The sequence below is a fragment of the Atheta coriaria genome, unplaced genomic scaffold (assembly GCF_025399875.1).
Source record: "Atheta coriaria isolate IRGN ID8LTWV9N9 unplaced genomic scaffold, Caltech_Dcor_3.1 hic_scaffold_8_pilon, whole genome shotgun sequence".
In the NCBI taxonomy this organism is placed as follows: domain Eukaryota; kingdom Metazoa; phylum Arthropoda; class Insecta; order Coleoptera; family Staphylinidae; genus Dalotia; species Dalotia coriaria.
In genome coordinates, this window is record NW_027045450.1 from 2,443,400 (window position 1) to 2,463,708 (window position 20,309).

General features: G+C 37.8%; 1 long non-coding RNA gene across 5 annotated transcripts in view; it reads left to right on the forward strand.

Annotated features, from left to right (window-relative positions):
* LOC135797196 (uncharacterized) overlaps positions 1-19,352 on the forward strand; it is a 140,007-nt gene extending 120,655 nt beyond the window's left edge. For 4 of the 5 annotated variants that reach the window (XR_010549483.1, XR_010549487.1, XR_010549486.1 and 1 more), the window contains 3 exons: positions 16,317-16,351; positions 17,908-18,076; positions 18,157-19,352. This is a non-coding gene — a long non-coding RNA (uncharacterized lncRNA). Of the gene's footprint in view, positions 1-16,063; positions 16,206-16,316; positions 16,352-17,907; positions 18,077-18,156 lie in introns of those variants that run through there. The other variant, XR_010549485.1, reaches the window with a different exon arrangement.
* The last annotated feature ends 957 nt before the right edge of the window (positions 19,353-20,309 follow it).

The window sequence follows — 20,309 nt, forward strand, 5'->3', positions numbered from 1 at the left end:
GTTGCAGGAATCACGGTTCATTGATAATTCGAGGCGGTCGTGTTCTTTTTTCGGAGTGCGTGACCACACGCTGGAAGACAGTGAACATCGAATGTTACGTGTGTTTACCACGGCGCAACATATGTGGGTAATTGAATGTTTCACGTGGAATTCGAACGACATGCGGTCGCGTTAAACGCACTCGATGATAAGATCGACCGCGCCGAGATAAACGACAAACGCGCGCAACTCCGACGGAATATTTACTAAATTACATCGCGCGCGCGCATTACAAGAAAGAAGTAAAAGAATAATTTACTTCGGTAATATCTAACGTGCGTAACATGGTGTGTGTGGTTTAATATGCAAGATCGCACCGACGAGCAATTATCCAGCGAAATTATCTCTCGAGAGTTTCGGCGCGATTAACAAGCAAAGCGACGTGCGCACACGAGCGCACAGCAAACAGTAAGCGCTAAGCAGTGAGCAAGTACTAAACGCTAAACGCGTGCAGGCGTGCACACACTAACTAGTCTTAATGCGGGCGAAACGCGAGCCGGAAAATTGCGTAATAATCAACATCTTTCTTTTTAATTTCCAGCGCCAACGCCAGCGCCGTTCCCGAAACAATGCGCGGCAATAGTGATCGTTAGCAATTCGCTTTCGTTGGCGTTGCAGAGGGGTTTTAGCGCTTCGTGCTGTTATGTTATTACAGGGTTAATTGTAAACAACTTAGTTCGGATGAGGCAAATAATTACACACGCGAACGTTTTTCGGCCGAAAATACTGATTGTTTACGAAAATTTTTAGCAAAAAATTTCGTTTTGTTGATTTTTTTCTTTCTGAAAGCTTTGAGATGGAAAAAAAACGCAAAGCTTTTCAATTCCACACTCAAACATCTTGCGCTCTCGCTGTGATATTGTTAATTTAGTAAATCGAACATAGAGATGAGAGGAAGTACGAGTAGAGAAATGTAGCTGGAGATTTTCCGAGAGCAAAAGACGAATTATTGAATGGACACGAAAGCGCCGCCGCTCGCTCGCTCGCAGGTTGCACACACAACGCGTTTTATATCGCCGCCTCCTCCACTGCCGCCGTCGATATACCGATTGCGGCGAAATGGGGAGCGGCGCAGCGGGCGCTCGCTCACAACCGGGGCGATATATCAATATTACATCATATTTCTCATGCAAAATTCTTTTGAAATTTGCATCTAAAATACACACAGCGCGCACGCACGCCGAGAAGTGAATAGAAAATCACAATTGTTGCTGGCTTTTGTGCGCTCATATTTCAATTTGGTAAGTAATGCATGCACATGTGTGCGTATGAAGCACAAAGCCCTCCCAGATGGAGCCACATATGTTTATACAACATGCAGACAAAAAATCAATACAAAAAATTGATGCGCAATATTCACTCCAAGTGGATAAAGTCTAGTATTATAAGAAAGTATAATAAAAGTATTTAAAAACATTAAATGTTTTAAATTTAATTTTTTGTGCCTTTTTTTTAAGTTTTTGTGGTCCACGGACTGCGGACGGAACTCATTAGCAGTGGTCAAACTGCACGGACTGCATTCAGAACCCCCGAGTGAACCGCGTCGCCAATGTAAAGTTTCGCTTTATTGAAAAACTTAAAATCTATTACGTCCGCAAACATTGCCGCTGTCTCTGTATCACTTATCCGATATTTACAGTTTATAGCTTTCGTATGCACATTTGGGAAATCGTATTTACAACTCGAATTTATTCACATTCAGCTCTCGCCGAGTAAAGTTTACTACATTATGTGGTAGTCTGCATATGCCAAGCATTATTTGTTTGCATACACAAAACTTGAACATTGTAGTGATTTTATTTCTAGGTTATGTATATCCATTTGTATATTGGCAGACGCAGAAGCAGAAGCTGAAGCAAATGAGTTGTGTGTAAATCGCTGGCGGACGGAAAAGTCCATTGCGATCGACCTGCGGTTTTTGGAACTGAGAGCATTGAGGTTTCTGTTTCTGCCAGACAACTTAGTTTATCTTTAGACAAGCAAGTTGGTTCTTCTTCTTCGGGCATCTAAACTAACATAACCTATAAAAAAACGTTTTTGTCATCGGATGATGTCATATATCTTTGAAATTGAGGACGTGTATCATAGTATAAAACAGTTTGATGGTAAGAAAAGTATTTTTAGAGTTGGTATGGTAACACAATCGATTCGCTCACGCCGGCACCGACCCGACACACATACGTTACTTTCTCCCAAGATGCTCTCGCAGCGCCGACACTCCGAGGTCTCGAGGAATTCACCTCAAGGGCACGGCTTTCTTCACCGGTGTGCTTCTTGCTCGTCTTCACGCGCGCGCGCGCGGTGCTGGAGCTGATCGCATCCTTAAAACTGTAATTGGATCATAATTTCACCTCAACAAATCACTACGACTACGACCGTGCGCGCTCAAAATGGATTCGGGAAACAAAACTCGCGAGCGCATGCCTGCATATTTTAGTTGTGTTGGATTTTTTGTTTTTACGGCTTCATTGAACGCTGTAAAATCGTTTTACAGCTTTTTAATTAAGTCCACAAACGCGTCAAATGCATTTCGTCGCCTTGTACAAATATGGATTCGATTTGTTCGGTTTTCCACGAAGTGGCGCAACGTGCGACCGAACAAATTGATATTTAAACTCGAGCCCAACGAGCAGCGCCGATGGATCGCAGTGCGTCATCGAAAGTTTTTATTATCTTTAGATTATTTTCGAACATGGTTAGCTGTGCAAGCAATATAGTCAACTTTTAGTTGGCATTCAACTCATCTCTTTGGTAAACTTTAACTTTAAATTGAACTTAAACTTGACTTTAGGAATTAATTATTTCATTTCGAAATATACAACAAAGTTATCGATACTAAAAAAATCAAATAAACAGCAAAATGTTTTATTAATAAATTTCTTATAATAAAATGAGTAAATATTCAACAAAAATGTGTCTCACGTATATGCATCACACAATAAAATGGAAAGTAAGCAGCGAAACGTCTTAAAAGCTTTCGCACGACCATTGGCAATTGGTGAATTCTTTCGTTTTCGGCGAATAACAATTACAGGCGCGGCGAGAGATCCAAAGATGCTAATTTCACACGTACTTTTTGTTTTATTGTGCAATATCCGCTATTGCAAATAAAATACTACATTTTATACACGTTGTATTTATGGGCGGAGCTTATATTGTACTAAAACGTAATTTTTACTCAAAATGTGTGTCAAATGAAACAAACTATCACATTCAGTGACTCTCTGACACGGATAAACCGGCGTAATGTCCGAATATGGAAACCACGACTTGGGTTACGCTAACACGCATAACATCTTCGCGCATGAGTGACGCTAAGTCGCGTAATGCCTGAAAATCGTGCGCGCAAGTCATGCTCTTCGTCCAGCGGGCATCGGAGTTACATTGTGTGCACTTGTTTTTGTTTCTATCGGCTCGCATGCAAAGCAACCTGCAACTTAAGACACATACATACACACACTTATAGAAGCATACATTTATTGGTTTTGGTTTTGGTACTTAACGCGGCGACGGCGACGTGGAGTATAGAGAGAAAGCGGGTCCTTGAAGCACCGAACTTGACTCTCTCGAGATCGCGAGCGAGCGCGCATTCCACAACAGGTACAACACAGGTAAACAGAAATGTGTGTGCGTGTAGATGTGAGTTCTGGTCGAGTAGAGCATTTCTGCATCGATGTTCAAATTGGAATACGAGACGAGCGAACAGCACACTCACACAATAGGTAACAGGTGAATGGCACTTGTTACGCGCCTGCTGCATCATCGTGTGTTTATGTGCCCTGCAAATATCTATTACCAAAAGTAATGGGATAGCGCTGTATCTTTACAGGCCGCTTCCCTGTGTCCCTATAGGCACGCGCGTAATTGATGCACTTTGTGTAAACAATACTTTGATCGTATAACGCTGGAAACGTCAAACATTGTTAATTTTAGTAAAACGCGCGCCTGGATCATAGACTATGACATTATTTTAATAATTACACTCATTAATATCCATTTTATTAAATATTAAACGGTATACTTGCAAAGGAGCTCCGCCTACTTTGGTTATGTTGATTCGACGTGACGCGCACGCGCTGTTTCATCTGGGCGGAGCGATAGCGCTGCGCAATATAAAATAATATCAATATTTGATCAGTTTTTGCACGCGTGAATTATAAATGAGTGGAATAATTGCTTTGCGTCGGAAATGAATCATTTTCGTCGACACAAAAGCGACGCATCGGAAATAACCAGTAAATTATTCAGTAATTTCGGCAATTAAAAGTGATTACATATTCCGTATTTTAATGTTGGATACTTTTAATTATTTATTTAGGCCGCGCGAATTTTTACGATTTTTTTTTTAAATTAAATATTTTCGTTGCGTAAAAATATCAATTTACTTGAATAAACAAAATGTAATCAACAATCACGTACACAAAATCAATTTTCTTGTTTTTCGCTCGTCAAAATACATTTAATATTTTCGACATTGGCTCATACATAGATTTTTCAATTAATTGTTTATCATAAATACGTTGTTAAAATTGTTTGCATTCGATAGATGCGAAAATTACAAAATAAATAATTGAAATACTAAAATATTTATGTCTGCAATTATTGCAATAAATAAAATATTAACTAGTAGTATAATAATTCTAGTAGGAATGTCACCGCAATTGTAAAAATTCCGTTTCTAACATTAAATGGAAAAGAAAGTGACAATTTAAGTGCAAAAATCCAAAAGTCCAAATACTACACGACAAAATTACAAAATACTTCTCGGAATTGCACGACACGTACTCGCACTTGATAAAGAAAGTGAAACCGGCTAATTGACATCGGCATGAATACCTTACATCAAATGTTAATCCGCATGCCGCGTACTTTCCGCTAATCCACTAGATGACTTGGTAAGTAACGTGCGTAATAATGACGAGTACATGATGTGTATCTTGATTCTAACCGTGAATGTCACGTCACGCTTCAGTCTTAAGCAATTTCCTCGTATGCGTATCAAATAAATTATCTTCGTCAACTTCTTGGAATTAATTATTTTACCATTGTTGGTATAAAGTTAGTAAAATGACTAATTTCTGTTTCTTTAAATTTAAATTTACCTGTTATTGATTTTTAAGCGAGAATCCTTTGTTTCTGTATTGCGTCTTTGCACCGTGCCGCCTCTAGCGCCGGCGGCGGCAAAAGGGTTGACTCGCCACTCTTCGCTTTCTTTCTTTTTTGTGTTATTTTTTTCTCCTCGTGCACTCGCCGGTGTGGACGGCAGCAGGCGCGCAAATGAAAATCCGCAGTCTTTTGCATTTAATCACTTCCACCCTCCGGACGCGGCAAGGGGTTGAAAGGTCTCAGCGGCACTTCAACCGCCTGCATTTCGTTGATGTTTTAATTATTCTCAGAAAAAATAACCCTAAATGAAAAATCTACCCAAACAAAAATTGCTCGATAGTTATACCGCAACTAAAAGCATTGGATCGCAATGCTCGATAGTTATACCGCAACTCATAGCATTGTCCAGTTTTTTTTTTATCGCTGGCCACGATCGGAATCGATGCGCGTGAAATCAAAAGAATCGTTTGACCGAATGTAACAATGCGCGGCTCGCACACGGCCGCAGATATAATCGTGCGTCTGACTCGCGGCTACTTCGAAGCGCATCTGTAATTATTTTAACTGATGCACATCGGCACAAAGGCTGCGCCCGGGCGTGTGATCCAATGCGGTCGGAGGCCCCAACTGTTACGAACGCAATCGTACCGACCGATATGCATATAAATAACAAAATAACGCGCTGCGTACAGTTTTGCCGCTTTAACACACACACACAGAACGCAAATTTTCCATCATGCAAAGCTTTCGATTTACGCGCACAAACACCACCGGAGGGGTGGTACATTTAAATCCATCTATGAATACATTTACGCAAATACGGCGCAGCATCGAAAAGCATCAACTATTTTCTCTATCAAGTGAAAAGTATTATTATTATTATTATGAAATGGCGGCTGGAGGCCTGGGGAGGCGCGTTGCATGTTTGAATGGATTTAATTTGCAAACGCTGCATAGCTGCATTCCAAAGCGTCGTCATCAACATCAACACGACAACTCGCTTCCTACGATTTCCTGCTGGAAGAGCTTTCTCCGCAGTTATTCTCTACATCGACGCTTATTTCCGCTTGCAAGTCCTGTATTTTCTCGGGTTATAAATCAAGCGAGAAGTGGGGAATGCATTTCATTGAAACCCTAAACTTAATTACTGTGCACTATTAATATAAAATCTACTTATAAAAATAATCGTTTTTTGACGTGGATTGAGTTGAATTTCTTAGATTTTTCGATTTTTAAGCGCTTAGAAGCGACGAAATTGCATAATAATTTCGTGGGATTGGTGTCGCTCGTTTCGCGAAAGTTAATAAAGAAATTTACGTTAAAAGTGCAATTGTCGTAACTTTTCTCTTTCGGTTACCCCTCAGCGTTTCTCTCATGCACACCGCGCACCACCTTTCCCGGATTTTACGATTGGTCTTTGTAAATTGGCAAATTAAACCTTTTCGTAATGCAATTCGATATATTTAATTTTCCATTTGGGAAATTCGCTTCTATTGCTTGCGCCACGTACATACCATGTGGATAATTCCATTCTCAAACTCAATCACCGCTTAAAACATTACAACTCTCCTTTGGACTTTACAACCTATACCGTAAAACATAAAACAACACTCAAAGGAAAACTAATTTTATTTTTAAATTATTACTAAATTTCTGTATATCCACTGGGTATAGGAGACATCTGAGCCGGTGTATGTGCGCGGCCTACACCCGCCGTTCTATTGCTACTTTATTATCAGTAAGTTTATAGAGTTTATATTGGATGTAGTATAAGGTCTGGTACTGGAACAGGAGCGTGGTACGTGGTACTGCAACTGAAATTGTATAAACTGGACGTGTCGCGTAGATTTCGAAAACGGTGGAGAAGGTGTGTGAAATTGTGGATGCGAGGACACGTAAAACTTCCTGATGCGTTCGTGTTTCATTTCGCTTCGAAACCGCAACGGTACAAACAAGTCGACCAAAAATGTTACACGAGATAAACACGTGTTAAAGCGTGTAATTTAATATATTTAACCCTTAAAGTTTGGGGCGTAAAGTAAATTGAGTTTCAAATTTTATAAATAAATATCCTCGGAGGTATTTAATTGCAATGGAAGTCATCCAAAACAAAAATACAAAGTTTATGTTTCATTTAGTTTTAGAGTTGTAGAGCTGATTTAGTTTTTTTTTTCTCTGAAGTCGGTTGCAAGCATCCGAAGAAGTTCAAACCGCAGCTTCACATAAATCAACGATTATTGCTCAGGGCCACGATAAATAGCTTCTCGGACCATTCATGTACCCGCTTCGAATGATCAACTTGTAACGTGCTTGTGTTGGAAGTCGTTTTTTGTGCTGGAAAACAAAGCTCGATCTACGACTATAATTAGTATACTTACCGCAACATAATGCAATCAAATTCCGAACACCAGCACCAGCATACTTCAAGGTAAAGGTGCGTAATATAAGAATGAAAGTACGTGCGCACCGCCTCACTCTCCATTCTCCACACTGCAACTAGATCAAAAGTCGAAGATGAAACGCGCTCTTACGTCACATCTGTAAGTAATAAACCCGAGACCCAGAGGAGAGATCACCCAGTGTTATTTGATATGGAATTAAACAAAAACCTACCTTGGCGCGCACGAAAAATATTTGTGTTCAATTTTCAGTCGTTTGTCATTAATTCCCAGCGCGTTTCATCACTTTTACGTTTTGAGGAACGCGAGACGCTGGAATGTGAATGACCATGCATGCGAGAGCATTAGCTTTGTCCCGGGATTGATGTTTGGCTCTCTTGTTAGCCGATACGTGCACTTGAGATTTAATCTAGGGGCTGGTAGCTGGGCGTTGTGTGTGCGTAACATCACACACGCCTAAAATGCTCATCGACATTCATAGTCCGTCAAACATCCACCCAGCCACTTAACGCATACTTAAACAGGAAACTAATCACTGGCCAAGTTGGAAAAAATATATAAATATACAGCTTATAGTCCAATTTATGGGTGTAATGCTGGTTTATAATGATTTTAAATTGTTTCTCAATTTCTTTATCATTGTCACCTTTTTCAAATGGAAATAAATGGTGGCTCAGCTTAGAATGAATTTTTTTAAGGAAAAAAGCTCTTAAACTTGCCTAAACTTGACATTAAGTTGACTTGGTTAATAAAACGACGTCGTAAAAATCACATAACTTGATTATATCACTTGCAACGAAAAATGTTTATCTATTTCTGTGTCGCAGTGCAGCTCGGCGATCAAAAAAGAAGAAGCGTTTACAAAGGTGGAAATTGTTTCACAATAAAAGTTGTCCCGTTCACACGTGCAATTTACAATTGCGCCAGCTTGCAGCAGACAATAATGGCCGAAATTATACGCGCCTGGAACACTATATATCTTCGGCATAATAAATGAAAAATCGACTTTTATGCGCTGCGCGCATTCGTGCTTTATGCTAATAATACATAATATAGTTTTTCCATTTTATCGGCCATAAACTCGGATAGCGACACAAGCGACATTTTTGTTTATTTAGCGCTGCGCAATAATTTTATTTGCGGACTTTTTCCCGCTTATGTTTATGTTGACTATTTGTTTGTTTTGTCTGTTGTGCGGATAGCACTCGGACCGGGAAACAAAACACATCGCAACAAAAAAAAAAATAACACCGTGAAATAACATTCCGAAAAATTCCCGGAACTCGGAATGAAACATTTTTACTGATTTTTGATTTCCAGCGAAAGACATATCCATTAAATATTCCAAATATTTGAGTTAAAGATTTCACTTTTTCTCGCGCGCGCGCGCGCGCTGCGGTACTTCTTCCATGATGGTCGTTAACATTCCATCGCGCGTTTCCAAAAGCTGCGTTCATTGAACGATTGAACGGACGTCTCCAGCAGGAACCATGAACCAGTCATCGATAAAAATCACAACCGCGAGCGCATTCACCGGCGCGTGTGGAAATTGTGCCTGATTCTGGATTAATTAATATTAAAAAGTGTTGCATGTTGCTAGTTAAAGGTTATTTTAAATTAAAACCCAAACTTTTGACTTTTACTACAAATATTTAAAGCAGGAAATTATTTGACAATTGGTATTGATTTAAAGAGAAAGCAAAATTTTATATTGCAATAAACTATGTATGCCAATATATGCCTTGTCATTTATTGCATTGTCTGCTTAATTATTTACTAATTATGAAACAATTGGGTTTTCATTATTTCGCCAACAAAAAAGCGAATGAAAGTTAGCATGACCGCGTTTTGCGCTTCGTGCACTCTCACTGAAATGAATTCTAAAAGTTTTAGCACCAAAAAGGTATCCCCACAAAATGGCGCTGTACAAAAATTGCCTACATTAATATTTTGCAAATGGACGCCGCAGCCACATTCCCGCGCGCTGTGTTTTTGTGTGTGTGGATATGCGAGAGTAGGTTTTCCAAACAATGAAACTGCAGATGCGGTTCTTTCGTGCACTGCGCCATTGTTGCGTCAAAAATGCTAGGAATGCAACATGCAACTGCTGTGGTGGCGGCGGCGGCGGCAATATGTAGTTAATAAACAAATGCATGCATTTTGCACAAGGTTTAAACAAACAACGTCTACAATACGACTGTGTGGATGTGTTTCATTATCCTCGCTTGAATTTTCCGCTTGAAATTCGCACAAAAAACGCCTTTCTTTACGAAAAATAAGTACGCGTAATGCTGTTTATGCTGTTTATTAATTACAATTTTGTTTACAAATCACAAACAGCGCGCATGCCGTGGATAATTAATGTTTCTGCGTATTTTTTATTTTTACTTCATCAAATTAACAAAAGTTTCCCACCAACAAGTCACTCCATTAGCTGTATTAATTTACTAATTAATATCGAATCCTTTACGAAGCTATTTCCTCAGTGCCTTTATTACATTTCTATTTGTATCACATCACATCACATCTGATGAAATATCTCGTTAAAAATATTTCGATAATTAAACAATTGACGCATGACAAATAAAATTTAAACTGCGATTGTTTCGCGCAGCTTGTAAATAAAAAAAGTCAATTAACATGGCGCGCTACAAACGTGCCATATTGATTAAACAGAATTATCGACAGGGCGCACAAAAAAGAGGCGTGTGTGACGCCGAGCGCAATGACAAATTAGTTTCCGCCGGCAACTAACACGGATTGTTTTCGATATTTTCGCGCGCGCCCACAGCGCCAACGAAATTAAATTTACAATATTCAATGCGCAATGCGCATAAATGAATAAAAATATGTTGTTATATTTTATACATTCGCAATTTTGTAAATAATGAAGCCATTTTAATAGCGATCAAAAAAGTTGTGTGGGTTGCATAGCGTTGTTTTATTTTCATTTTAAGACTTTTCTACTTGCCTATGAGAACTTGACATTTTAGTGATACACGTTACAAATCCGAGATGAACACGTCATCCTCTTGAAAGTGACTAATTGTATTCGCGGGCGTCTTGAGCCGCACGACGCGATTAATTAAACGATTAATAAATTCGTCGACGTCGACACGTGATGCACGTTTACAAACTTTGCGGTAGCTGCGGTGGGCGAAGTTTTGCGTTGGAGGGTGGAAACTGCAGCGATCGTAAATAAAGCATAAATTTACAAACAATACAACATTGTGTACACAAGTTTGATACAAACTACAACTACGAAATTTATGTGTGCGCCTGTAAAATTGAATTTTATTCAAATTTATCGCTCGGGCGACTAAAAAATTTTACCCGCCCGCATGTTACGTCGATAAATTTACACTGTGTGTACATAATTATCGCATTATTACAATAATTAATCGAAGCCTTTAATTAGTTAATTATACGCTTGTGCATGCGCATGAAATTTGTTTGCTTAATTAAAACACTCGAACAATGCGGAGTATTATTCGGTGGCGACGCGTTTGTGATTTGTGTACTTTTCTTCCACACCTACACAATTATAGCTACCGAAAACTGTAATTAATTACTCAAACATGGGGTCTATCAAAAAATCTATTAAAATTTTATTTAAATTGTCAATCGCACACTGATTTGTTCCGCGCGGCTGCTTTGATAAATTAATTATTTATTTAATCGTGAAATTAGCGCGCAAATTGTTTCGGGCTGGAATTAAATTTAATCGCAATTATTGCCGTCTATAAACTAAATTTATTTTAATTCTCTGTTGGTTTTGAATGAAGTGAAGAGAAGACGGATATGAATGGTATTTATCAATGGAGCAAAGTGCTCATCGCTAAGTGGGATTGGCAGCGTGCCGAAGAAGGGAAATTCGGCGGAGATGCGAAATGGCAATCGTTGAATTATTATGCTGGCCTCATGACACAGTTTCGATGACTCTTCTCCACGACATTCCGAACTCGCAGGTAAATATGTATAAGTATCGATAAATTCGGCGCGCGCGTTTTTTTCTTCGTTTTGGGCTTCGAAAATTAATTTCGTAAACAAATTTCATACTAATTATGACACACTTTTGGCAGCGATACAAATGCGCAATTTGCGCGATACGCTAATGATAATATTATTGATATCGTTTCGAAAGATACTTGATACAGCGCATAGCACACGATTTGTATCAACATCTCGGCGGTTTTGTTGATTTACGCGCAGCGAAATATACAATTATTGCAGGTACCGAGTTCTCGTATGAATAATAAACGTATACCGTGCGGGACGAGTGCAAACGTACATTACAAACAACATAATATTCAGGCAGCCAGTCGAAGTTGATATCGAATATACATACATACGTCCGAGGGCTGTTTGCAGTGATAACAAGCGTGTGTTGCTCTTAAAGGACCGCCACTCGAGGGCGAATTTGCGTGCGTTCATTTGCGCTAGCGCTGGCCGTTTTATTATTACGCTCGCTTATATTTCCACGCTTATGTCAACAATTGTGAGTGGATTGTTTTTCTCTAATTTGTGAGTAATTGATGTGTTTTGTACACCGCTACTTGCTTTCGGCGCATTATTGTTTTAGTTGTATTTGCAAGATTATATTACAAAAATAATGCCGTATATATAAATCTGCTATATATTGTTCTGGTGTTTATGTTTGTGAAATATTATATTTGGATTAATGTTTTACTTTAAAATTTAAATGGGTTTTGGTGCTTCATAAAGAATAGCGGTCAAAAATTACAAAAACACGTTTTATTTACTGTTTTATAAAATAATTTAAATATGTTTTATACTAGACAAAAAATTCTTTTAAAAATTTATTCTAGATTAAATTCTACATATTCTAAATAAAATTGTTTTAAAATTTAAAATATATTTTGCGTAAAACTCAATTTAAACAAATTTTACATGAGTTAATCATATTTTAAAGTGGATATCACTCAGTATTACGATTATTATACAAGGGAGCATTAATTAAATACAAATCTATGGCATATTGTTTATACGTTCATATTTCTGAAATATAATACATTAATTAATGTTTTGTTTTACAAATGAAACATGTTTTCGACATGATAGAGACTTCTGTTATTATAATTACATAAACCGAGTTTTGCTGGGGTTTATTTTTATTAAATATACAAAAAACACATTTTAAGTTAATTAATTTTATTGTTCATATGAGTTTTTAAAGTTAATAACAGTAAATTTGAGTAGAATCAATTTTTTTACTAAATACTTAACTAAATTTCATTGTGTTGAGGTTATAGATTAAGAAGTTTAAAAAGCATTAATATTTCTTGAGTTTAGACCGTTGTTCTGGACATTGGTTAATATCGAGAAATTAATTAACCTAGCATTACGCCCCATTTGCTCCGTTTGAAATTGCAACACATTTCCCGACATCGTGTTGATGCTGATGTTCTCAGCTCGATGGGCCAGCGAGATAATGACGGCAACAATACAAACCCACCCCTCGGCGCCGCCGCCCCCCGTCGCAAAGTCACAAGATGCGCAAGATGAAGCGACGGCAATCGTCGAGCAAATGCGCGCAACATCCGCGGACGAGCTAGGCTAATATATCCTCGTGCTTCATTAAGAATGTTAAATATTCTTAATGCCTTCACGGCGCGCGCAAGTTAAGAGATAATTTCACTGTCCATTTACTTTATTGCCCGAGAATTCGAGAATTATACTCGCTGCTGCTTCACAAAGCGCGCATTCGTACATTTTGTACACAGACGAAAAAAACTTGAAAGGTTTGATGTTTTTGTGCAATCAACTTTGCGTTTGCGCCATCCAACATGACAATGAAAATAATAACACACGTTATGCATCTTGGTCATTACAGCATGCCATGGATAATTCTTATATTTTGATTGCGTTCACCTGAGTTTAGAGAAGGTGATTACGCAAGCGGCGGCGGAATAATTGTAATTGCAATCGGACGCAATTGCTCGTTTCGATTTCGTTTGATTCATCGCGGCGCTTTGGCTCTCGGCTACTCGTCGTTAATTTTAATGTGTGCCACACACACTCGGGCGTGATTATGTGGAATCATCGATAGGTACTTACTAAGCGTTACGAAAAAGACGTGCATTACAATAATTGGCACAAGCGACGAACACAACGGTTTCAATTACGGGAGAAAGCTTGGGAACATCAACGCGATTACTTTTGTTAAGTTTAAGCGTTTTGCATTACCGTTGATTATTTATATATTGATTATTTATTGACCTCGAAGGTCAAATTCAATTATGTTTATCGAGGACGTGGAATTTTAAAAAAATTTAAAAGTTTTCTTTTATTTGCTGCATTTCTATGACATCAGAAAGTGAAAATCTAAACAATAAAACATTAAGACGGATGTAAAAATCAACGCGCCCAGTTTTACGACTCCACACTTAAAGATATTGAAACGCTGGCGAAAAGAGAAAGATGTAAAGTGTTTGTAAACATCACCAACATCATCAATATTTGCAGAAATGAATTTAACGAGCCTAACAAACCGAATACTATTAGGCAGCATGTCCGAACGCGCTCCGGGGATAGTTTGCAGAATAAAAACTTTCCCCGAAGCGCGCGGCGCACTCTCACATGCACACAGCGAGTGATAAAAAATTTCATTAAAACGGCCCGCTGAAGTGTGAATAATTGATTTTGCCGGCGCCGGGACCGGGGCCGGGTCGCGAGACAAAAGAAACTTTGTTGCGCTGACGCGCAAAACTTTTATGCACTTTTTTTCCGTACTTGCTGTCGCCGTGAAACAAATTTCACGACATCAAATTGGACAATGAGCAATATAATTCCTGGCTGTTAATCGCGATGCGCGTTTCCTTGTTTCCACGTTTAACTAACGAGTGCAATATAATTAATCGCGTTTATTAAATGGCATGCTACGGCGCATTGCAGCGCATTTATTTGTGCGTATTTATTGCAGTTATGGATTACGCCGCAGTTTCCAATCGCTATAAATAAATGCGGGGGCGGCGGTGTGAACCGCTTTCGATGCGCAAATATTTGCATCGCCGTGACAATGGCATCAGCGGACAACGAATGTAAATATGCGACGTAAGCCGACGGGGGTGGCGGTTGAATTATAATAATGGCTGGCATAATAATATTGCATCATTTTCGTTAATGTGTGCGAATAAATCGCTGATTTATGCATGCGCGCAACTTAAAAATTTGTTTTAAGCTGATTTATCGCACACAAATATTATTATTCACTTGTATTTTATCGTGATAATTTCATCTTTTAATTTTTCACCAAGATGGAAGAAGAAATAACTGCGGGAGTAAAAAAAGCAATTAATATTCACGAGCACGAAGACTTTTTTCAAAGCGGGCTAGGAGATGTGCGCGTTTCTTAAATTTAGGAAAATTTAATTTCATAACCGAGCCCACAAAGCATACATATTCAAAATAATCTTTAATTCCCTGCAGCGACATCATGCTGCCTGGCTACAACGTAAAAATGTTCAACCCTCAGCCTCACAAACGAAATAAATTTGTTTGTTAATGTTTTGTTACTTGTTTTCCTCTGCGCCATGACATAAATGCTCTTTTCTCTTAAAAATAACATGTTTTTGATGTGTTTACGTTTATTCTTTAATATTCTGTCATGTACTTATTATAATATTCATATTTAGTAAAAATATTCCTAAGTTAAATTATTTCCTGCATTTTGCGAGAGGAAAATGGAAATTTATTTCCAGGATAATACACGTGCTGCTTTCTGATGGCGTGGCAGTGAACGAGAGTTTCGTTCTAGTGCGCATTACCTCCGATCTCGATTAATTATTAATTTATACATTGGTTCCGCATACCGCTACATTCCAGTTTCGGCACTAATTAAAATTTGCATTTTACATTTCTGCTCAACAATGAACAAATTAAATGGACATTTGTGCGGAATTGATTAAAAAGTTTCGGCGCCGATTGCACTTTTAAATTTCTCCATTTGTATTCATCGAGCGCACGCAATGGCGATGTGTAATTAAATAGCAATTAATATTTATTTAATTAAAGTATTTTTAAACGTTTATGTGTTCTACAAATTGTGCTCAACAATGCGATAATTGTGTAATATTTAGCGTTAAATTTATTTGTGTAAATTGATAATATGTAGCATTATATTTAGTTGAATCTTGACTATAAATTATACTTGTGATCATAAATACTATTAATATAAATTTCACAAATTCATAAATATTTTGGATTATTAATTAAAATTTAGGACACGGTTTTTGTTGAACTTCAAAAAGTACATCGTAGCGTCATCTTGGAATGATTAGTAAAGTATATAAAGCGTTCTTTAACAGTTTCTCTGCAGATACAATTTTTTATAATTGTAAGTTATTTTAATATTATACACACATATTTCTTTATTTATGCATTCATAGTAAGTTGAGATTTTAAATATTTGCCGCGTAAATTTGTTGTTGTAAATAGCGCCTCCTGGAAAGATATGCTGCGGCAATCGCCACGAGGTGCAGTCACACGCTGCACGCCGTTCGCGATACCAGGCATACGTAAATGTTGTTATTCCGCAACCATTGCTTGCATTTCCTAATAATAAACGAATATTGTGATTTGCTTATACGCGTAAATAATCTTAAGCTAACTGTTCCTGGTACTTTAATTTGAGTTTGTGAGGTATGTGTAAATAAATCGATATTTCATATCACCAAGCATGTTTCTTTTTCAACAAGACTTGATATCATCGTGTGAAGTGACTAAACTCATGTGCTCTTATTTTTGTTTCAGCACCTCTGTCTTAATTTGCGGGATACGAAATATAGGTAAGTTCATTATTCAATTATTTTTATTACTAAATTATACTCGTTAAACGTGAATTGTAGAATATTATTCCCGGTTTATGGTTTACATGCGTATCAGAATTTGTAGATAAACAACTTGTTTTATCGTGTTCTATCGTGTGTCGTTGCAGTGTTTCATTGCGCGCATTGAAATATGTGTTTAAATATTACAGTACGTTACTTAAATCATTTAAATTTTAAGTATTAAAACCTGTAAGCAAAAATCAAAAATGTGTTGTGGAAAATAGGCTTTAGATTGCTAACAGTTACAGATACGTGCCTGATTTTTTATACTTAGTTAGCGGATAAATTTATCTTTATAATCCCAGTTTGGGATATTCGAAAATCCTGTAAGCCGGTTTCAAAATCGTCTTAGTAATTGAATATTTTCCCTGTTTTTTATAAACATGAGGTGAAAAATCGGCTGTATCTGGTGAACAGTTAGAGATATTTTTATGATCTGTTGATATTTCGTTAGGAAAAGAGTTTCTGTTTATATTGCATTTTTGCTGCCCCCAAAAATCTTACGGGAAGTGCCTCTAAAACGTCTTTAAAGTTTGACATTTTTCACTTTTTTTTAAAACACGCGGTGGAAAATCGGCTGTATCTCGCGAACGGTTAGAGATATTTTTATGATCTGTTGATATTTCGTTAGGAAAAGAGTTTCTGTTTATATTGCATTTTTGCTGCCCCCAAAAATCTTACGGGAAGTGCCTCAAAAACGTCTTTAAAGTTTGACATTTTCCAATTTTTTTTTAAAACACGCGGTGGGAAATCGGCTGTATCTCGCGAACGGTTAGAGATATTTTTATGATCTCTTGATATTTCGTTAGGAAAAGAGTTTCTGTTTATATTGCACTTTTGCTGCCCCCAAAAATCTTACGGGAAGTGCCTCAAAAATGTCTTTAAAGTTTGACATTTTTCACTTTTACACGCGGTGGAAAATCGGCTGTATCTCGCGAACGGTTAGAGATATTTTTATGATCTCTTGATATTTCGTTAGGAAAATAGTTTCTGTTTTTATTGCATTTTTGCTGCCCCCAAAAATCTTACGGGAAGTGCCTCAAAAACGTCTTTAAAGTTTGACGGTGGAAAATCGGCTGTATCTCGCGAACGGTTAGAGATATTTTTATGATCTCTTGATATTTCGTTAGGAAAAGAGTTTCTGTTTATATTGCATTTTTGCTGCCCCCAAAAATCTTACGGGAAGTGCCTCAAAAATGTCTTCAAAGTTTGACATTTTTCACTTTTTTTAAAAACACGCGGTGGAAAATGGGCTGTATCTCGCGAACGGTTAGTGATATTTTTATGATATGTTGATATTTCGTTACGAAAAGAGTTTCTGTTTATGTTGCACTTTCGCTGACCCCAAAAATTTTACGGGAAGTATCTCAAAAACGTCTTTAAAGTTTTACATTTTTTCAATTTTTTTAAAACACGCGGTGGAAAATGGGCTGTGTCTCACGACCGGTTATAGTTATTTACCACAGAAGTGGTTCTTTATGTTTCAGTAATTATTTTGTATTTATTAACTTCAGGTAACTTTGGCTACGGTTCTGGTTTGTCGCATTTCCTGGATCGGAGAACAATTTATTCCACTTCTTTTATTATGGGAGGATTCTGTAGAAAATGGAAAATGCAGTTGTTACAGCACATGAAAAGAAGTATTTCTTGTTTCCATCTCTTAAGGTTGCCTATATTCAAATTGTAAGTACATGGATTTACTACTTTTTTAATATTTAATTTATGTCTTTTTTAACATTTGCTCTTTATTATGTCTTTTTTAGGTCAATGAATTTGGCATCGCTCAAAAAATATGAATCAATAACTGAAGATAAACATGTACAATTCTGTTTGGAAATATAGAGGAAAGCGGGGAAGAAGAACTTTGCTTTGCAGACAACTGAGGTCCAGTGGTATGCAAAGGCGCGCATGGTCGCTGGGGCATACTTTTACATTGTTGGTCGTGATCCTGCAGGTGTCCCACATCCACTTGGCAAAGAAGGATCGTCTTTTGCTGGTTGAAGAAGACTCCCGGATTATCGTCGGTTGAAATAATATCATTCCGTGTAGCTGCATATAACGCCAAGCTTTGTAAAATGGATTTCCTTGACTTCTAGCAGGAAGGATGATTTTGATTTTATTTCGGGCACTCGCATGCGAGGCTTGGCAAGATCCGGGATCAACTCACCACAAGGATTCATGTCACCGAAAACCTGGTAAATATTATCTACATGCCATCAGAACTTAAAAAATAATTGAAATATGTACATTTATAAATATCTATTATCTATCTAAATATGAACTGTTGTACGTTAGTTGCACTAATAGTAAACTGTATTTTTTTTTGTAATTTTATTTGCTTCCGAAAATGGTCTCCAGCTTGCAATTAATTAGCTGACGTTGGGAGCGCCGTAAAAATACTGTCTAGTGTGCGAGTTGTGATATCCAGGTATAGTTTAGATACACGAATATTTGTATATTTGTAAACAATTTTTTGTTGAGCCTATCGCAATAGCCACACCGCGTGACGTCGTGGTCGTTTCAGAGCGCGCATTCAGTTCCACTCCGGTTGCCGAGCGAAACATGCGTGTTCATCGCGACTAGTTTTATCTCTTCTTAATATAAATTGATCGTAAATCGATTTATATACAATAAAAGAACGACGACGTTTATTAGAATTGCGCGTGATCGGAATTTCGCCAGATAATAAGCACGAGTGAACTACTGTCGGTCGTCGGGAATATTTTTCGCGTGTGGATTATACTGCACTTGTGTTGGCCTGCATGTGCACGGCGTGCGTGTCCGTCGGCTATCGGTTATTGCCCAGAATAACTTGGATTTATGTTTAATGCGCATAAGTATACAACGGATGTGCCTGGAGAAGATACGCTTACAAGGACCCTGGAGTTCCAAATATTCATCGCAGAAGAGTTGCAAATGTGCGCATATTTTAAGGCAAGTTTTCCGCCGCATTTAATAGTTGCCGATATTTTTCTCTTTAAAAAATGTTTGTATTTTTAAATGTTGTCAATAAAATAAAATTAATATCAAATAATATCTCTTTCATATTTGCTTTTGGTATCCTCCTTGCCGTTTTCAGTATATGAGCGTTTCACACATTCAGTATAGATATTATACGAGTGGAGTGAGTGCAACATGTCTGAGACTTGTGTTGTTGTTTTTAAAAAGTTGAATAAAGTAGAAGCATAAATACAAGAATCAAATATAAATGATAAAAACACTCGGTGGTCGAGTGGGTACGTGCACCTGCTGGCATGCTAGTAGGCACGGATCGAATCACAGGTATAGAAGGCATTTTTCTCAAATATAAAAATAACAGGTGAAATTTGGGTTGCATATATGAATTGCAACGAAATATAAGAGAAATTGAAATACAATTGAAGGCAATAAGAGAGAAGAAAGAAAGTAAAAGGAGAACAGAGAAAAGAAATAGAAGAATGAGAGTAGTAGAGAATTGGAGAAGATAGAAGAAGAGAACAGAGAGTAGAGTAGAGAAGAGGAGGAGATAGAAGAAAGAGCAACAGGAGTGGATCAGATTTTTAAATTTTTTGGCACGTGTCGTTATAAGACAGTCACAGGTCGATCTCCCAGAGCGCCTCCGGCGCTCTGGTCGATCGCCCACTGCTTCGATGCGTCCATTGCTCCCGGCCCATCCTACAGCTACGATGCCTCTGCGCTTCATCCCCGGAATTATCAGGCATATCAACAATTTTTATGGAGGGGGATCATCCCCAGAGAGAGGGAACTCCTTATATGGACATCCTTTTAAGGACTTGTAAAAATATTTCTAATTTTTAAGTCGCCTCAAGGGAGGGGACTCATAAAAATATTCTTACAAGTTCTCACCTGTAGCTGAAATGAAAGATGGAGTACACAAGTCATACAGGATACCTTAACAATTTTTATAGTGGGGATC